General features: G+C 43.9%; 1 protein-coding gene across 2 annotated transcripts in view; it reads right to left on the reverse strand.

Moving 5' to 3' along the window:
* Nucleotides 1-19,366, reverse strand: part of LOC149445297 (inositol-trisphosphate 3-kinase B-like) — a 122,635-nt gene extending 103,269 nt beyond the window's left edge. The window contains exon 1 of one of the 2 annotated variants that reach the window (XM_089653960.1): nucleotides 19,325-19,366. The gene's annotated coding sequence lies outside the window, so the exon portion shown is untranslated. Of the gene's footprint in view, nucleotides 1-19,300 lie in introns of both variants that reach the window. The other variant, XM_089653961.1, reaches the window with a different exon arrangement.
* Between the last annotated feature and the right edge of the window lie 1,648 nt (nucleotides 19,367-21,014).

A 21,014-nucleotide genomic window follows, 5' to 3' on the forward strand; every position in this document is an offset into this window, starting at 1 on the left:
GGACACACTGCACCAGCGTAGGGTCTGACAATGGGTCCAAGGATTTCATCTTGATACCTAAAGGCAGTCAGGGTGCCATTGTCTAGCCTGTAGAGGTCTGTGCGCCTCTCCATGGATATGCCTCCCCAGACCATCACTGACCCACAACCAAAACGGTCATGCTGAACGATGTTACAGGCAGGATAATGTTCTCCTTGGCTTCTCCAGACCCTTTCACATCTGTCACATGTGCTCAGGGTGAACCTGCTCTCATCTGTGAAAAGCACAGGACGCCGGTGGCAGACCTGCCGATTCTGCTGTTCAATGGCAAATGCCTATCGGGCTCTATGGTGCCGGGCAGTGAGCACAGGGCCCACTAGAGGACGTCCGGCCCTCAGACCACCCTCATGAAGTCTGTTTCTGATTGTTTGGTCAGAGACATTCACACCACTGGCCTGCTGGAGGTCATTTTGTAGGGCTCTGGCAGTGCTCATCCTCTTCCTCCTTGCACAAAGGAGCAGGTATCGGTGCTAATGGGTTAAGGACCTTCTACGGCCCTATCCAGTTCTCCCAGAGTAACTGGCTGTCTCCTGGAATCTCCTCCATGCTCTTGAGACTGTGCTGGGAGATACAGCAAACCTTCTGGCTATGCCACGTATTGATGTGCCATCCTGGAGGAGTTGGCCTGCCTGTGCAACCTCTGTAGGGTCCACATATCACCTCATGCTACCAGTAGCCAAATGCAAAAACTAGTGAAAAACAGTCAGAAAAGTAGAGAAAAAAATGTCAGTGGCCTCCACCTGTGAAACCATTCCTGTGTTGGGGGTTGTATCATTGTTGCCCATCTAGCACACCTGTTGTTAATTTCATTAACACTAAAGCAGATGAACTGATTAACAACCCCCTCTGCTACTTAAATGACCAGATCAATATCCCAGGAGTTTAATTGACTTGATGCTGTATTCTGATTAAAATGTGTTCCTTTAATTTTTTTGAGCAGTGTATAATTTTGTCCCTAAAATCACCCTTTATGACATGATTTTTGAAAGACGCACATAAAATAACCTGGAAATTGTGCGGAAATGGATAGCAACAATCAGACTTACTTCTGGCTCTCAGGGGTAACGTTTCACTCATTCTCATTTTGGTACATGAGTACAATGGCAGAAATTGGAGCTTATGGAACCTCGTGTACAGATGATGATGTTGCCATAGCAACCATTCAAACGCTGGGTGACAAGCTTCACAAGATTTGCCGTTCAGTAAATCGCGTAACAATCATGGAAAAAAACTACAGCACGTAAAAATAATGACACCTGAACCCGTGTTTTGTGATTGTAGTGCATTTTGAGGTTGCGGGCAGAATTGCAGCGATTCTGTCGCCATTTTAAAACGCTCAGATGTGAACGGGGCCTAAAGGCTAGTACACACTACTATTTTTTTTCAGCTGGCTGAAGTAAAAAAAACCTGACAGCTCAGGAGGGGCTGCTGTACTTACTATCCGATGGGGGGGGGGGGGACGCCAGAACACTCTGATCAGCGCTCTCAGCCATTGACTAAGAACTAATCAGCAGACTTTTTTCTCGGTCATGCGCCTTCAACAGAAGCCAGCCGCTCATAGGCCAAATGTCGCTGGTCTCTATTGAACCGGCTGATTCCGCCTACCATTCAGTCCGTGTGTGCTAGGCTTAATGGAGCGGACACTGGAGCTTGATTTGGCTGCTCATTAGGCGCTAGTACTGAGCACCCAAGTGCTTCCATGTGAGGGTAACCTGAAGGAATAAAGTTTTTTTTTCTCATTGGGGCTGATGCATTACTTACTCGCTCAGCAGATGCGCTTCTGCTGAGTATTAAAAGAGCCTGACATTCCCCTTTCTTTACAAGTACCCAATCTGTGATCGTCACACTGCAAACTCTCTCCCCTCCCTACTAGTCCCCGGGTGTGGTGATGAAGACAGGCTGGGAGGTGAGTAGGAGATAAACAGTGCAAAGTTAAACACATTAAAAGTTCAAGTCGCTATAAAGCCCTTTCTTTTTTTAAATTCCTAAAAGGACCTCAGATGTAATAACGGTTTTGGTTAAAATTATTTTTTTTTTGCAGGACAAGTAGATTGTCATGAGGGACAAGTGGATTGTGGCTCCGATTTATTCCCTTGGAAAAGCAGCTTTTTAAAAAATTTCCATACCTGTGAGAGTTGCTTTGTGGGTTTTTGGCACACCTTTAAAAAATAATTTTAGGCCTGAAGATTAGGTAAACCACCTCCAAAAATGTATATATTTTCTGAAAGCAGAGACCATGGAGAATAAAATGGCGTTAGTTCCAATTTTTATGTCACACAATATTAGCACAATGGTTTTTCAAGCGCAGAATTTCAGTACAAAACACACTAAAGTTAATTTTAGGATACACAAATGCAATTTATTACCCAACTTTTTGGGAAATATAAAAGCTGTAGCTTCACTGAGTAAAAAGATACCCAATATATCAAGCCCTAAAATTGCGTGTGCCCATGGAACTGCAACAAACTTCTAAACTTTTCATATCTGTAACTTAGCAGTAAAGCCTCTACAGGTCATCAGTTTAGAGTTAGCCGTGGACTTTCTGAAATCAGTCTGCAATACATGGTTATCTGTAACATGTTTAGCACAAGCAACATCTTCATATGTTGGAGCCCCAACATGTACACTTACATGCACATGGGAGGGCAGGCTCACTTTTTTTTTGTTTTTTGGGGAGTAGTGAAAAAAAAAAAACACACACACACACACACACACAGAAAAATCTTCTCCCTGCAAGTTAGGAGCATAATGTGCTAGTATGCATTGCATACTAGCACATTATGGAAAACGTACATGAAAACTAAGCCCTCCAGGGAGTCACGGCAGCAGCATGGCTGTCTCAATACGCAGCACGCCGTCCATTGAGAGCACAGTGTAAATGCGCCAGTGACATCACAGGTGCTACTAAAGTAAAATATCTCCTAAACTGCATGTTCAGGAGATATTTACTGTACCTGCAGGTAAGCTTCCTTATAGGCTTACCTGTAGGGATAAACCATAAAAAGACCCTTTCTACCACTTTAAGGGCACCTTTACACCATGGTGCAGAGACGGCAGTTTTTCTGCGCGCGTTCTGCAAGGACACAACAACATCAATTGTTCTCTATGTGCCTGTTCACACCACTAGTATCACGTGCAGATTTTTTTTGTGCAGGTATCTGCAACGTGTATAAAACTTATTGATGCCCGCACACAAACTGAAGTAAACTGATGTCTCTGCAAGTGAAATCTAAGCGTAAGTTTCCATCAGTTTTTCTGCAGGTATGGTGTGAACAACGCCTTAATATTTATTGTAACGTTAATTGTTTACACTTTTTTCTCTAAAACTTTATTGATATCATAAAAGGGACCAAAAGCAACCTATACGATATCATATGTTGCAACAGGTTCTATTTAATGATATATCAGGGATGTTTTACACCCCTGATATCTCCCCTGCCCTCCACAGAAGCTAATTAAATGCAGATTGTGCTCCATTAGCTTCTTACCCAGCCACAGTGGCCAGGGAAAGTGATAGCAGAATCCGGAAGTGCTATTATACATTTGGTGTAAAGCCATACATTGGTGTCAGAAAAATGGTTAAAGTGTATTCCAAATGTGCAGTCAAACTTTAGAACACCCCACTATGTTTGTTATGTGTTCATTCGTGCATTTTTAAATATTTCTTATAGTTTAGATGTTTCTTAGGAGAAGGTGTCATGGCTGACTGCAAACATTTCTGAACAAGTTGGTGTGATCTGTCCCCATAGAGAGGCTGCGGATAGGGTGAACATACAATGGAGAAGGAAAGCTTTTAAATCTATAAAGTGTTATTAACCACTTGACCTCCAGAGGATTTACCCCCCTTAATGACCAGGCCTCTTTTTGCTACTCGGCACTGCACTAATTCAACTGATAATTGCGTGGTCATGCAATGCTGCACCCAAACAAAATTTACGTCTTTTTTTCACACAAATGGTATTTGATCACCTGTGCGCTTTTTATTTTTCACGCTATAAACAAAAAAAGGCCAAAAATTTTGAAGAAAAACTATATATTTTACTTTCAGCTATAAAAAATATATAGTAAACTCAAAGTTAGTTATAAATTTAGGCCAAAATGTATTCTGCTCCATGTTTTTGGTAAAAAAAATCCCAATAAGTGTATATTGATTGCTTTGTGTGAAAGTTATAGCATCCACAAACTATGGTATAGATACTGCAATTTACCCCATTTTTTTGCTATACAGCGCTGCGCTAGTTTAACGGACAATTGCGCGGTCATGCAATACGGTACATAAATGAAATTTACATCCTTTTCTTTTCCCACAAATTGAGCTTTCTTTCGGTGGTATTTGATCGCCTGTGCGGTTTTTATTTTTTGCGCTATAAACAAAAAAGGCTGACAATTTTGAGTAAAAAAAACAATATTTTGGACTTTTTGCTATAAAACATGTCCAGTAAAAAAAAATTTAAAAATCAAATTTAGTCATAGATTTCTGCCAAAATGCATTCTGCGACATGTCTTTGCTAAAAGAAAAAACCCAATACGTGTAAATTAATTGGTTTACGTGAAAGTTATAGCGTTTACAAATGGCGGGAAAGATACTGGGATTTTTAGGGTTTTTTTATACTAATAATGACGGCAATCAGTGACTTATGGCGGGACTGCGGCGGACATTCTGACATTGGGGGGTACTGACTTGGGGTCACTGACATCCCCAGTGACACCAATACAGTGATCAGTGCAAAAAAAAAACCACTGACACTGTACTAATGGCACTAGGGAGGAAGGGGTTAAGTTTATTATTCAGGGAAAGGGTTAACTGTGTGAGGGGAGAGTTTTACTAGGGGGCGGGGTGTGTACTGCAGGGAACACCGCTGATCGGGAGAGAGAAACTCTTCTGTCCCGATCAGCGTGTCCTGGAGCTGTCAGGGAACTGACAGAAAGCACAGCTACTGCAGCTGTGCTCTCTGTCAGCGATTGCCGCCGATCGCCGGGACATAGCCGGTAACGACCGGCTGTGACCCGGCGACAGACATCCGCGGCTGTGATAGGCGGGACAGGTAGGGCGGTGGCATGCCTCGCGCACCCCCCTACATGTTTTCAAAACACACGTTTTAAAACGTGGTTTTGCCCAGCCGTGCCGCCCTGCTGCCGTATTTATACAATGGCTGGGCGGCATGTGGTTAAAGGTTCGGCTGTAACCACTTCCCGCCCGCAATGTACTGCAGCAGAGCAGGACCTAGTACCCATACATTGCTCTGGCTGTACTAACACAAGGGGGCGTGCAGCGCGCCCCCCCCCCCCCCCACCCCGGACACAGTGGAATGAATAGCGGGACCCAGTGATCATGTGATCGATAAGCGATCACATGATCACTATGTAAGCAAAGCTGTTATGAATCAATGTCATTCATAACAGCTCTGCTTCTCTTCCTAGTGAGCTGTGATTGGCCCACAGCTGTCACATGATACATGGGGCCAATCACAGCACCCTGTACCATGTGACCAGCTCCAGCCAACCATAGATCACTATCCTGAGCTGTCAAAACTTAACTCATTCATGACAGTTCATGAATGAGTTAAGTTTTGACAGCAAGCTTTGCATTGCAGGAGAAATGATCTTTATTTCTCCTGCAAAGCAAATGTAAAACAAAAAATCCCTGATCCCCCCCCCCCCCACACACACACACACACACACACAGTAGTACAATGTTACTATGGTAATATTGTACTAATCTGATAAAAAGTATTTGAAATAATAATAATAAAAATTTGAAAAAAAATACCATATTGAGAAGTTTTTTTTTAACTACTTGCCAACCACTTACCTGCGTTTTGTGGACGAGCAGCAGCTCTTGGCAAAGTGCCATAATCATGTGTCGCTTCCTATTTTGGGATGTGAATGCTCTTTGAAAGCCTGGAGGTGGTCATTGGAATTTGGGGGCTTGTATGTAGCTAGGCTGCCAAAAGTCTCTCACGTGTGGTAACCCCGTACTTGGGAGAAGTGGAAGAATGTGTTTTGGGGTTTTATTCCACATATACCTATGGCATGCATGAGCAATATATCATTAAAATTACAACTTTGTGTAAAAACAAAACAAAAAAAAATTTCTTATTCAAAAACATTTGTGGCAAAAAATAAAATGTTCCGTGGACTCAACATGTCTCTCTGCAAAATCCTTGGGGTGTCTCTTTTCCAAAAAGGGGTCTATTGGGGGGGTGTACTACCCTAGCATTTTAGCACGTCAAGAAACGTGATAGGCAGTCAGAAAGAAAGAGCTACGTAAATTCCAAAATATATACCATAGTTTGTAGACGCTATAACTTTCACACAAACCAGTTATTATACACGTATTGAGATTTTTTTTACCAAAGACATGTAGCAGAATACAGTTTAGCCTAAATGTATGACTAACTTTGAGTTTATTGGATATATTTTATAACCAACAGGAAAAAATATTGTTTTTTTTCCAAATTTTCAGTCTTTTTTTGTTTATAGTGCAAAAAATAAAAACCGCAGAGGTGATTAAATACCACGAAAAGAAAGCTCTATTTGTGTGAAAAAAACGGATATAAATTTTATTTGGGTACAGCATTGCACAACCGCACCATTACCAGTTGAATTAGCGCAGTGCCAAACAGCAAAAAATGGCCTGGTCAGGAAGGGGGGGCGGGGGGGTAAATCCTCAGGAGGGCAAGTGGTTAAAAAAAAAACAAAACAAACATGTCATACTTTCCTGCTCTGTGTAAATGTTTTACACAACGTAGCTCCAATCCTCTTCTTTTTGCATGCCACGCTGGCACTCATGGCTCCCCCCCTTGACCAGTGCCCCCAATAGCAAGCCGCTTGCTATGGGGGCACTGGTGCCTGTTCGCTCTTGAGCCTGGCTTTATGTGTCCATAAGACACATAGAGCCGGCGGCACAGCCCCGCCCCCCACTCTCTCCTCACCAGGTCACTGGCTGCGATTGCCAACAGTGGGAGACAATGATTCCTGCTGCTGTCTCAGCCAATAAGGAGAAAGAGTCCTGGCACAGCCAAGGTCTTGTGCACATGCTAGATGGAGAGGTAGCTCAGATGAGTATTGGGTAGGGCTGTGGGGGAAGCAGCACACAAAAGGTTTTTTACCTTCATGCAACCTTTTGTTAGAACAGACAGTATTCAAATCTAGTTTACAATTGATAATGAGATCTGCCAAGACAGAACAGACAGGATTATTTGTGACAAACACAGCTCCCCAGCCCCCTCATAAACAAAGAGAACTCTCATAAACAAAGAGAACTAAGTAGGATTTTTGAGGGTGGGATGAGAGACGAAAAGTGCCTTGCCCCTCCCATTTCTTGGAATCCTGTTTGACTATGGGGATCCAACAGCACATATTTTGCCTTATGAAACACTGCTGGTTCTTACAGTGCATACTATTCACCCTTACATTTACTTTAAAGTATCGTTCCAGTTTTGCAGTCAAATTTAGGAAACCCTCAATATCTACTTGTTATGTGTTTTCATTCACACATCATGCCTAAAAAAAAAAATTTTAAAATAGAAACTAATTCTTACCTTTTTTTTAGTTGTTTCTTTGGAACAAGTTATATCCAGGGCTCTGTAGGTAATAAGATCTGCCAGCACACTACGTACAGCCAGGGTTATGGTACACACAGAGGTTTCTCCTCCCACAGCTATTATGCAGCTGGGAATAGATGTGAATAGTATGTGATCACTTATAAAAAATGTGAAAAAAAGGTATTGATAATTTCTTTTTATATCTATACACAAATGTTTTGCCTTGCACTTCTGTTTTACACTGAATGGGCTGTTTTACAAGGTGAGGGTTTACAATCACTTTAAGCTGAAAGGACAGCCACGCAGGGTTGTACACATGCCATGGCAAAAATTATATATAAATAATTAATTTAGAAGGCAGGACCATCACCAAACCCGACCCAACTGAGTGAATGGGACAGAGCAACAACAACCCTGTAACTGCGTGCAACACACAGGGTTTCAGTGCAATGGTGGGGCTTTATGGGATTAAAACAGGCGGTGAAGAGGTGACATATTGCCTTCTCACCGCCTGTCAAATGGGGCGGCAAGGTCTGCTGCAAGTGTAAACCTAGCCTTATTCAAGCGTAACATTGACTGCAAAGCAACAGAGGGAGAAAAAAATAGCTCTTTCACTAAACTGTTTTTACCTCATAAAATATTTTTTCCATAAGAAGAAAGAAATACAGACAGCTAATAGGCTATAGGATCTTTTGTTTTTACTGGGCAATATGTTTTATTCAATTGTACAATCAAAGTGCTCAGGCTACATTTAGTGACAGACTGTAATATTATCATATAACATCAGTATCTGCCTTCTCAATCTTCTCTCCCCCTCCTTTCCCTCTGCTGCAGATCTCTGCTTCAATGAGGGTTGGCTCGGGACCAGCGGGAATAGGAAATTTTGAGGTTCCCACAGGCACAACACTGTGTGTCCTCAACTGTCATGCCAGGGATGGCAGCTACAGGGATGTTGGCAGGGATAGCAGCTTTAAGGAATCCAGGTAGGCGGAAACAATGATGCTTAAATTAGCGCAAAGATGTAAACAAAGAGAACAGCACCATCACAAGAGAAAATGTATGGATAGGATATGCACAGCCTGGTGTAGTCAAAGGATTTTAACTGAGACGGTGTATTAGAGAGGCTGATTGAAAGAAGATGACTCCATTCCTCCATCCGTACATTTAATGTTGATAGGGGAATCCTCCAACTGTGCTATTGTTTTCTGACACCAGGGAAACTTCCCTGTAGGCAGAATACACTAAACAGCACTGCCAATGGCAGCGCTGATCAGGAGAATATTTCCCAACAGGCTGGTTGTACACAAGATCGCTAATTGGTCATCCCACAGAATATACCCTGGAATTCATAGAGAGTTATAGACACACTGTAGAATTCTGTCAGACCTCCACACCATAACTTTCAGAAACAGGCCATTGTACCTGTAACACAGATAGGTGCATGGCCAATGAGGTTTTTAGTGAGACTAGTTCCCCATCAGGTCCACAACCCTTGTGATTGACAACAGGCAGCAGTGGGTTCTACAGCTGGAATAAAATCTACCCACTGCTGTCTGCTGTCAATTACAAGGGTGTTGGACTTGATGGAGAACTAGTCTCTCAACAGCCATATAAAGTTCCACCCACTCAACATGGGCAGTGGCCACTGAGTTGAGTTGATGAATGGTGGGGGACTGATGGAGATGCAGAGGACTAGTTCCTCAGCAAGTCTGATTCCTGTGTGATGCCTGTCATTAACCAACTACGGGCAACACCATAACTGGGTAATGGAGTCAGCCAGCATCCTTTGCCCTCTTTTCTATATTCAGCTGTCAGATAAGGAATCTCCTGGCAAGCAGCTGAATGGAGTGAGGGATGCACCATTGGTTGCTAGGATGCCACCCGCCACTGGGGTCTTAGAAACCCACAGGCCCTGAGCAGGTAGCTGCCACATTCATGAAAGCTTCCTGGAAAAAAAGCCCTGCCCTTTACCACAGCTGCCCTACTCTGAGCACAGGTATCTCTCTGTACACCAACTCAGTTGGTCTTACATACCACCACTTTCCTTATCTAGGACTCGGTCAGTGATACGTCTTGAATTTGTCTCAGCCATAGCCAAAATTCTTTAAGTGACTCAAGTAAGAAATACCTGTATCTGATGCAAGCTGCTCAAGTGACGGAATCTGCATAAAAACTGTTGCAAAGCTTTCTTGATTTAAGCACAGGTTTTAAAGACACGATATCACTAGAATGGTGTTGCTAATGCGTTATTGAATTCCTCCCATAAATCGAAACATTTTTAAGCCCTGGTTCACACTGATGCGGTGCGGAATTCGCAGAGTTTTCAGTGTGAATTTGGCACCGCATCAGAATTGCACCCCGTTCATGCAAACCGCTGCGGGTGTGTATGTTAAGTTAAAAACACCCTGAAAGCAGTCCACAAAATGCGGTGCGATGTGCAGAATCAGATCGCATAGGTGTGAATACCCATGCGATCTGATTCTAGTGCAGACCCAAAAAAGGATCCTGAACGTTTTTGGTGCGGGTGCGGTGCGATTAGAGCCATACAAAATGTATGACTCCAATCGCACCGCATACAAATCGCATGTGATTTGCACAGGAATGTGGTGCCGTTCCTGTGCGAATCACATGCAATATACCGCACCGCATGTATGTGAACCCAGATTAACCAAACTAAACATTGTAAAACCAAATGATGTCCTCCAAGTGTCAGAGCCTAGACTGAATGGGATGAAACATTTCTTCCAGCTTGCTATTGCTTACTAAGTGAATACTCATCAGCCCTGCACATTACAGGCACAAAATATATGCAGAAAGCTCCCTAGAAACCAGCAGGCAGGGAGATGGTCACAATTTTGGGGACTACCCAGTACGACAACATTTGCTTCCAAAGGCACTCACTATGAGAACACAAAAAGCTCAATTATCACAAGTGATGCTTGCAGGTTTTACTGTCTATAGGGAGTTTCCTTGATAAGCAAAGAATAGGACATTGGCTGCAAAAATAAATTCCCAGGATTTGATCATTTCTACACCTATTGTTAGTGTAAAATGTAGTTAGCATTAATTAAATTCAGACTCCGAATGTTGTCTGTGTGTGCTAACTCTTCCTGTGCAGACTGTCCTTGGAATTCCTAATCTGTATTTTGCAAACAGTGACTTCCTGAAGCAGAGTTAAGTGTACTACCTTCCACATTTTCACCTCACTTTTGGGACATAGAAAGGAGGATGGGTCTGATCTTGACTTCAAATTTACAGATACCATCTTAACAACGGTGCGCCCCGAGGTGCTGTGCAAGGTAAATTTATCTACAGAAGTTAAGCAAAAAAATGGAAACACGGCATGATTTGCAGATGTGAAAGTGACAACATGTTTCGCATTGAAAGCAGAAGTGATGTAACCTTCTATTGCTTCCACTGTGTGATGAGACACCTAGCTAACAGGTGGGAAGCCTCACTTTTGTCATTCACTGCGTGTGCTGCTAGTAATACAGAGTCATATCAGAGCTTACTGAGCTTCAAAGAGGGGAGATTGTTGGTGCCCCCTTAGCTGGTGCCTCTGTGACTGAAGTTGCCAATTTATTTGCCGTGTCATGAGGAACAGTATCAGAGGTTATAACAGCGTATACAGTTTCCAGGAAAACACTGTCTGATAAGCGCAGTCGGCATGGTCAACTGACCGAAAAAGAGAAAAGGACATTGAGCAGGATTGTGACCCGGAATAAGAAAAGAACTGCTGCAAAAGTGACTGCAGAGCCCAGTCTTCCCGGGCACAAACAATTTGCCCTCCTTGAAGCTCAGTAAGCTTTGACATGACTCCATGTTACTAGCAGCACACGCAGTGAATGACAAAAGTAAGGCTTCCCACCTTTTAGCTAGGTGTCTCATCACACAGCTGAAGCAAAAGAATGTTACATCACTTCTGATTTCAATGCAAAAGTGTCATCACTTTCCAGGGTTGTCGGCTAGAGGGAAGGGAGGAGACGGACACATCTGCTCCCCTCCCCTTCTTGTCCTGACCCGGAAGTGACGTTATGATGTCACTTCCGGGTCCCTGTTCAAATATTTCCCGGTCATCTAGGCCGGGAAAGAATGTAATGCAGTACGATGTGCACTGCATTACATTCAGGGAAAGCATCCAGGCTGTTTTAGACCCTGGATGTCTCAATAAGAGAACCTGTCACCAAAAATCATCATATAGGGGATTTTTTTCCCCTAAGTTAAATAAAAAAAAAAATAAGTTTTTCTGTAAAACATCAAAGTTACACCCAAGGACATAACCCCTCCCCCACATACACGCACATAGAAACGCAAAAGCACACACTGGGTCGCTTACGCACGAAAACATCAATTGTGATAACATGTTACATATCAACGTGCACGCTAGGATGAGAGCAATAATTCTAGCATGAGACCTCCTTCATAATGCTAAGCTGATGACCTATAAGGCTAGGTTCACATCTGTGTGGGTGGTGCCGCTGCGGATCCGCACGAAAATCCGTGCAGCCGCACCCCCCGCACAGAGGACTGCAGACCCACAGGCGGGTGCCATTAGTTCTAATGGCACGCCACCCGCACTGGAAAATGCAACTGTACTGGGAACCGAGGTTCCCGTGCAGGCTGTGTTTTCCAAAGAAGTGCAGGGACTTCTTGTCTGCATGTCACGGGGCAGGGGAGTCCATTCAAATGAATGAGCTCTCGTGCCCGTGCAAATCGCAACCCGCAAAGCCGCATATATGTGAACCAGGGGTAAGGGGCTTTAAAAGTGTCACCTATAGAAAATACGGGGTACTGAAGTTTGTCACCATTTCACAGGTGCACGCAAATTTAAGGTTTGACATGTTGGGTATCTATTTACTAGGTGCAACCTCATCTTTTATATTTTACAAACAAATAGGGTAATTTATTGCTTTTTTGCACCCTAAAATTATTTACAGAAATTATGCAGTAATATCATGCGACATAAAAAATTGTAACTATCAGTATTTTATTCTCTAGAGTCTCTGTTTTCAGAAAATATACAATGTTTGGGGGTTTTGTGTAATCTTCAGGCCTAAATCGGCTTTGGCAGCAAAAGGGATAAAGGATAAGTCGGACACTCCCCTTTCCTGACAAGCACCCAAATCGGTGCTCATTACTCTGCAAGGTCTCTCCCCTCCCTGCTAGTCCCCGGGTGTGGTACTGGAGACAGGCAGGGAGGGGAGAAGGAGATATACAGAGCGATGTTAAAATTTTTAGATGTTTAAGTCCCATAAAGTCCCTTTTGATTTTAAAAGCCCCAGACATTCCTAAAAGCACCTCTGATTTAAATACGGTTTTGGTTCACATTTATTTTTGTTTTATCTGGACAAGTAAATTGTGATGAGGGACAAGCAGATTGGGACACCGATTTAGTCCCTGGACAGGTAGTTTTTTCAAAAATGTCCACACCCCGCTTTCACGCCTGCAAATCATGTCATTTTTCCATTTTTTTTGTCTAACCCCTGTATATACAGGTGTCTATTGAGTATTGCAGGTGGTTGTACAGCTTTAACTTGCACAATGGCTCAGTTTAAGGTCCATTAGCGTTAGATTTCTGTTCTTGTGAGGTGGACCTTAAAGGAAGCCTGTATTCCATTTACTGTCAGCAAAGATAGTAAAGTTATATACTAGACACAAATGGCGTCTACACCTACATTGGCAAAACAATTCACATCCGCTTTCTTTTCCTTGTAAAAAAAGCATATGCATAGTCCCCCGTCCATATTAAATGAATTGAGTGCACAAGAGCATCTTCTTTTTCTGAGGTGTATGGTACGCAATTTTCACTTTTTTCTTCTGTTTATTTTTTTTTTCCCATTTTATGGGCCGGGGGATCCTTTACATCACCAATGCATTGTAGATCCATGTAAAGGTATGATAGCATACACAGCTGAAGGAACATACAGTTTTTAGAGATTTATGCACACCCACAAAAGGTTGGGATATGCACACTTACTTATATAATCACTATCATTTGACTACAATGAATTGCCAGATTAGGGTTATCCAACTAAAGCTTTATCATAAACATTTTCCTGCCTCTAACACTGACAATGCCACAGTCTAATGTACTCTGTTGCAAAAAGAGAGAAAAAAAAAAGTAAATTTTTCCGAAGCCTTTGACCAGAAAGGTGTTATACAACCTATTATGAAGAGGTTAATATTTCTCTGGTTACATCCAGGAAGAAGGGTGAATGATTAGAACCGGGCAGAACAAATCCCTGAAGGCAGCTAGAGATTGGGCCTTAAAAATAACCAGCACAGAACATTTTTCAGCGGTTTGTATAGTTAATTATGGAAGTACATCTTCGATGACTCCTGCTAACTTCTAGAGTAGACTGAATGGCTCCGGATACAAACATTTGTTCACTAATTGCACAATATATAGTAATGTATAGAGACATGAGCTGGGGGAAAACAGGCGAGTTGCCACTAATCAAGAGCTACCTTTCATTCCATACAAGTATTAAGGGTCATTTCACACCGGCGTGCTCAGCTTCATTCAGCAGAGTATCAGTGAACAGATCCCCTGCTGAGTTGGAGCAGAACAAGGTAGATGTCACTCTTGACATTCATGCCTGTTCATTTTTTTTTTGTCTGCATTTTGACAGCACATGTTAGCACACCCAGGTTGCATTGATGGACAGTCAGATGTAAATAGACATGTGTCCATTTACATCAGGCAATCTCCAATTCATCACATTTAGGTCTGAAAAATATGGAAAAGTATGCAGTCCTTTGCCATTTTTTTTGTCTGGACCTGGATGGACTCAGAGGTAGGTGGATGTAAACAAACGCAAGCCAATCAGTTTACATCCATCTGCGATAGACTTTCATTAAACTTCTGATCAGGTTCACCTGAAAAATTTAAAACTGAGAAATGAATTCTAGTTAGTACAGACAAAAAACCCAAATATGTTGATTTAATAACAATTAGCTATATGCACACTGAGTACAATTAGTATCCTTACAAACAATGTGCTTTTATCTAATTAGTGTAAAGGTGTCCATATACATTACATTAGTGACTTCAATCCATCTATTTCCAGATATTAGGTGACGGTCTAAAGCAGCCTCTCTGAACCCTTTTACTCCAGAGGATCCCTTGAAAAAATGTTCAGCTCTCACAGAATGCCTTAAAAACAGCATCAATTCTTCAATTCTTCTAGGTACACTTGCACACAGTTTTTGTCGGAACTCAACAGGTAGGTTGTTCTAAACATCTTGGAGAACTAACAATGGATCTTCTGTGGATGTAGGCTGCCTCAAATCCTTCTGTCTCTTCATGTATTCCCAGACAGACTCCATGATGTTGAGATCAGAGCTCTGTGGGGGCCAAACCATCACTTCCAGGACTCCTTCTTCTTCTTTACACTAAAGATAGTTAATACTTAATAACATACTTAAGGACATTGGCTGCATGTTTTGGATTGTAGTCCTGCTGCAGAATAAATTTGGGTCCAATCACATGCCTCCCTGATGGTATGGCATGATGGATAAGTATCTGCCTGTATTTCTCAGCACCGAGGACACCATCACAACAAACAGCAAGCAAACTGTCTGCTGCTACAGCCAAATATTTCACATTTTGACTCATCAGTTCAGAACACCTGCTGCTATTTTTTTCACCCCAGTTCCTAGGTTTTCCTGCATAGTTGAGTCATTTAGCCTTGCATAAAACATAGGAACTGGGGTGCAGAAAAATGGCGACAGGTGCTCTGGATTGAATTGACTGTAGCAGGCCCAGGTAGCAGGCCCAGGGGGAGGGAAGAACTTCCAATTGTCTAGGCAATAGCAGTGGATGTGGAAGCAGGTACCTGTCAAAATCCGGTACCCGCTCCCCAAAAGTGCCAATTCCTCACAGGCAGCGGGGGACCAGTACATAAAGTGGAACTTCCCCTTTTGGGTGGAGCTTCAGTTTAAGAACTATCTTCAGTGTAAAGAAGGACAAGGAGTCCTGCAAGTGATGGTTTGGCCCCCAGAGAGCCCTGATCTCAACATCATCGAGTCTGTCTGGGATTACATGAAGAGACAGAAGGATTTAAGGCAGCCTATATTCACAGAAGATGTGTTTACTTCTCCAACCTACCTGCTGAGTTCCTTCAAAAACCGTGTGAAAGTGTACCTAGAAGAATCAATGCTGTTTAGAAGGCAAAGGGTGGTCACACCAAATATTGATTTGATTTGGATTTCTCTTCTGTTCATTTACTTTCTATGTTTTAAAGTGATTCTAAAGGTTTATGTTTTTTTTAATAAAAAATAACAAACATGTCTATACTTACCTGCTGTGTGTAATGGTTTTGTCTGGATTCTCCTCTTCTCAGGTCCCCCGCAGACTCTCCTGTCCCCTCAGCAAGCAGCTTGCTATGGAGGCACCTGCTGCTCCCTGTGTCCATTCACACACGGAGCTGCGGATCGGCCCCATCCCCCCTCTCTTCTTATTGGCTCAATGGCTGTGATTGACAGCAGTGGGAACCAATGGCTCCTCCTCAGCCAATGAGAAGAGTGAGTCCCGGGATAGCCAAGACTCCAGTGCACAGCGCTGAATCGAGAGGGGGTTTAGGTGAGTACTGGGGGGATGCTGCACACAAAAAAACATATAATGCATGAAGGTAAAAAACCTTGGGCCTTCAGAACCACTTTAATTGATAAATATAAACTATTGACCCTTCTGTTTTTGAAAGCATTCTTAACTTACAGCATTTTTCCACACCTGCCTAAAACTTTTGCAAAGTACTGTAAGTGAGCTATTTTGGGACAGAATCACACATTGACCCCACAGACTTTTCAGGGAGCCCCTGAAAAAATTTCTTAAAAATCGCATGTTTTTTACATGCCCCCATTTAAAGATTCATGTGGCCAAAAATGCACAATTTTGCTTCTTTATTACAAGTTGCATAGAAACAGCATGCATAAAAATGCCTCTAAATCACCCGGCTACGCTCATGTTCAAATTGGGCTCGCTGATGCAGCTGCCTGCATGTCATCTAATGACTATTGGGAATGGACATGTACCGCATTGCCAATATACGGGGAGAAATAAGCTGTGCATCCCACAGTGCCTGCAACAACCTTACTTCTGATTGGTACAAGAGATGTTAGCAGCACACAAGGGGGTGAGCACCTTGTTGCCTTTTCTCCACAAAAAAAGAACAAGTTACAATCATCTGCTAAAACCCCGTACACACAGGTCGAATATCGGGCGGTATCGGTCGGTTCAATAGAAACCAGCTGGCATTTGGCCCATGTGTATGGCAGCCAGCTGAACGGCCAGATTCTGTTGAAGGAGCATTGCTGAAAAAGGTCTGCTGATCAGCATCCAATCAGAACTGGCAGCCAATGGCTGAGAGTGCTGATCGGTGTGTTCTGGTGAGGGGGGGGGCATCCCCCCTCCCCCGTCAGAACACAATAGCTCAGCAGGGAGATCTCTGTACTAACATCAGATTGTTAGTACAGGATCTCCTCCCAAGCTCTTTTTTTTTTTGTTCAGCCCACATGGTTTAACGAAAAAAAAAACAAAACTGATAGTGTGTACTAGGCTTTAGAGACTTTTAATCACACTACAAAGTGTCATCAAGTGACAATGGTCAGTTCTGAATCAGTTCTAAAGAAGTGTTTAGCACCAAAGCTCTATGCCTCTTATAATGGCAAGCTTAGCTCAGATTGGTTGCACCAGTGTTTTTTAATTGGCTATGTATGACCAACCTTTGATAATAAAAATTTGCAAAAAATTAGTAAAAAAAAATAAAAAATAATAGTATTGCAGCTGAGTGGTTCTTTATGTGGTGTCTGCATTCATTTTTTTAATGCATTTTTCCCCTTTATTTTAACCTGGTAATCCTGCCCCATCATTAGTGTCAGTGGGAGGAATGGTGCCCCATTATTGGTGTCTGTGGGAGGAATGGTGCCCCATCATTGGTGTCTGTGGGAGGAACGGTGCCTCATCATTGGTGTCTGTGGGAGGAATTATACCCCATCATTGGTGTCTGTTGGAGGAACGGTGCCCCATCATTAGTGTCAGTGGGAGGAACGGTGCCCCATCATTAGTGTCTGTGGGAGGAATGGTGCCCCATCATTGGTGTCAGTGGGAGGAATTATACCCCATCATTGGTGTCAGTGGGAGGAACGGTGCCCCATCATTAGTGTCAGTGGGAGGAATGGTGCCCCATCATTAGTGTCAGTGGGAGGAACGGTGCCCCATCTTTGGTGTCTGTGGGAGGAATGGTGCCCCATCATTGGTGTCTGTGGGAGGAATTATACCCCATCATTGGTGTCTGTGGGAGGAACGGTGCCCCATCATTAGTGTCTGTGGGAGGAATGGTGCCCAATCATTGGTGTCTGTGGGAGGAATTGTGCCCCATCATTGGTGTCAGTGGGAGGAATGGTGCCCCATCATTGGTGTCAGTGGGAGGAACGGTGCCATATCATTGGTGTTTGTGGGAGGAACGGTGCCCCAGCATTGGTGTCTGTGGAAGGAATAGTGCTTCATCATTGGTGTCTGTGGAAGGAATGGTGCCCCATCATTGGTGTCTGTGGGAGGAACGGTGCCCCATCATTGGTGTCTGTGGGAGGAATGGTGCCCCATCATTGGTGTCTGTGGAAGGAATGGTGCCCCATCATTGGTGTCTGTGGAAGGATTGGTGCCCTATCATTAGTGTCTGTGGGAGGAACGGTGCCCCAGCATTGGTGTCTGTGGGGGGGAATGGTGCCTCAAGAGCCAGATAAAAGGCAAGCAAAGGGCCACATCTGGCCCCTGGGTCGCAGTTTGGATACCACTGCCCTAGAACAATGATTGTGTTAGGACTACATAACACCTCCCTCCCTTCTTCTAATCCAGTTTGCAGGGAACAATACTAACTGATAACAGTGCAGGGGCAGAGAGTGCGGAGTTATCAGTTCACACGATGTCTGGCTGGATGAACAGCAATATTTTTTACAGATCTAGCTCAGTGGGGAGGATTCTCTCACCCACATTGAGTGTGTGGATGGGGAAATTGAGTCAGTTTTTTTCACTCACCCCGACTCCTGTATGGGCTGCTTTGGACCCACACAAACAATGAACCCCTGCAGTGTGGGTGCAGCCCCTACACCAGGGATCACTTGAAGGTTTTCCACAGCTGGGTTTTAAACATTGATCAAAATCCAATAACAACTGAATAGGTTGTTGTCTACAGATCAATAATTCCTACTGGGAGAGATTGATCGAAGCATGTATGAGCGCCATAAGGGAGGGCTCAGGCAGAAATAAAAACCTGGCCGGGGGTCTAATCCCTCCCCACCGAATCCAGAACTAAAAACAAACTTGGTGCCCTTCCCTCTACTATAGGTGCACCCCGCTCCTCATCCACTCTAGTGTACCCCGAGATTACTAGCAGATTCCACAGACCTGAAAGTTAGTAGAAGGGATTGTCACTGTGGAAGGGTCGGGAAAGTCTGCTCCATTCTATTCACAGTAAGCAATGCAGGAGGGGGAGGGGGACAGTGACTCAGGGGACCCTCCACAGCACAGCCCACCTGGGGTGAGGGACATGTCCAGTCCTATGTATTCCTATGGCAGGCTCTCCATCTCCTCACTGCCTGCAGGTACCACACAGCTGGAGCCCCACACACACCACTGACACCATCCCTCATCCCTTCTCCTCAGCTACACCAGGAAGGCACACAGCGCCCATTGCACACAGCCCCACACACACCTCTGTGCACAGCTCGGCTCTTACCGCTCTGCGCGCTCCTCTCCCTTTCTTTTCTCAAGTCTCCCAATACTTTTTATGAGAGCACAGGTAGGCGGGGATAGGCGGGAGGGGAGCGGCCAGGGGCGGCGCTGCGGGACTTCACATGGTCAATAGAAAAGTGAAGGGAGGGCGCCCTCTGCTGCTAGATCCTGCCATTACACCATCCTTGGCATTGACAGATTTACCCTCCGGTCACATCAAAGCTGATTTTGAAATCGTGCGACGATTTCAAAGTCGGGGGACCCGCCGATTTGAGGTGCGATTTGCAAGACAGCTGACACAGATGTCTATGCAAATCTCACCAAAAGTAGTGCATGTTCTAAAGCCATTTATAACTCTGCCCCAAATTACATCACCGATCTCCAAATATCACCCAAACCGTACTCTCCGCTCCTTGCACAACCTCCTGCTCTCTAGCTCCCTGGTCTCCTCCTTTCATGCTCGTCTCCATGACTTCTCCAGAGCTGCCCCCATCCTCTGGAACTCTCTACCCCAATTTATCAGACTATCGCCTACTCTGCTCACTTTTAGGTGATCTCTGAAAACCTATCTCTTCAGGGAAGCCTATCCTGCCCTCAGCTAATACTGGAATCTTCTACTCTTGCAAGCGGTCCATCCCCCACAGTTACTAACTTTTGTACCACTAGCCCATCCCTCCTAGATTGTAAGGATCAGGCCCTCCTTTCTCTCTTGTATTGAACTGTATTGTTGCTGTATTGTCTCCCTCCATAATGTAAAGCGCTGAGCAAACATTTGGCGCAATATAAATCCTGTATATTAATAATGATAATAATGTTCTACTTTAGAAATCGGTGCGGCTCCGACCAATTCAGAACCGCACCATTATGACCGCAGCGGACAATAGGGTGCAACTTGGCATACGATTTGCAAGCCGCACCTGATGTGACCGAGGTGAGTGTAACTAACACCCTGGTCACACTGGATGCGAATTGGCATGCGATTTGCATGCCATGCGATTTGAAAATCGCATGCCAAGTCGCACCCTGTTGTCCGCAATTACAGCAATCATGTTGGTGTGGTTCCGACTTGGTCGGAGCCGCACCGATTTCAAAAGTAGTACATGCATTTCCTTTGGTGCGATTTGAATAGACATCTGTATCAGATGTCTTGCAAATCACACCTAAAATCAGTGGGTCCCCCGACTTTGAAATCGTGCGTCTTCACTGTAAGTCGCGCGATTTCAAAATCAGATTTGATGTGAATGGAGCCCAAAGGAAATACTTTTAGTTCTGGATAGAGTGGAGAGGGATTAGAAGCCCTGTCATTTTTTATCATTGTCTGTGGCCCCATTAACCCCCATTCACGACTTACAGTAAAGTCGCACGATTTTCAAAGTGGGGGTACCCACCGATTTCAGGTGTGATTTACAAGACATCTGATACAGATGTCTATGGAAATTGCACCAATAGTAGTGCATGTACTACTTTTGAAATCGGTGCGGCTCCGCCAAGTTGGAACCGCACTGATATGACCGCTCTAATTGCAGACAATAGGGTGTGACTTGGCATGCGATTTGCAAATCGCAGGGCATGCAAATCACATGCCAAATCGCACTGATGTGAAGGGCAAGTTGCTCTCTCTATTTGTCCTTTTTACCATTATCATTAAAAGTGAAAGTAAAAGAAAGCCCGGAATTTTGGGTTGTCCCCCATAA

This window comes from Staurois parvus, unplaced genomic scaffold (genome assembly GCF_062004578.1).
Source record: "Staurois parvus isolate SC_StPar_1 unplaced genomic scaffold, SC_StPar_1.0 ptg000730l, whole genome shotgun sequence".
Lineage (NCBI taxonomy): Eukaryota > Metazoa > Chordata > Amphibia > Anura > Ranidae > Staurois > Staurois parvus.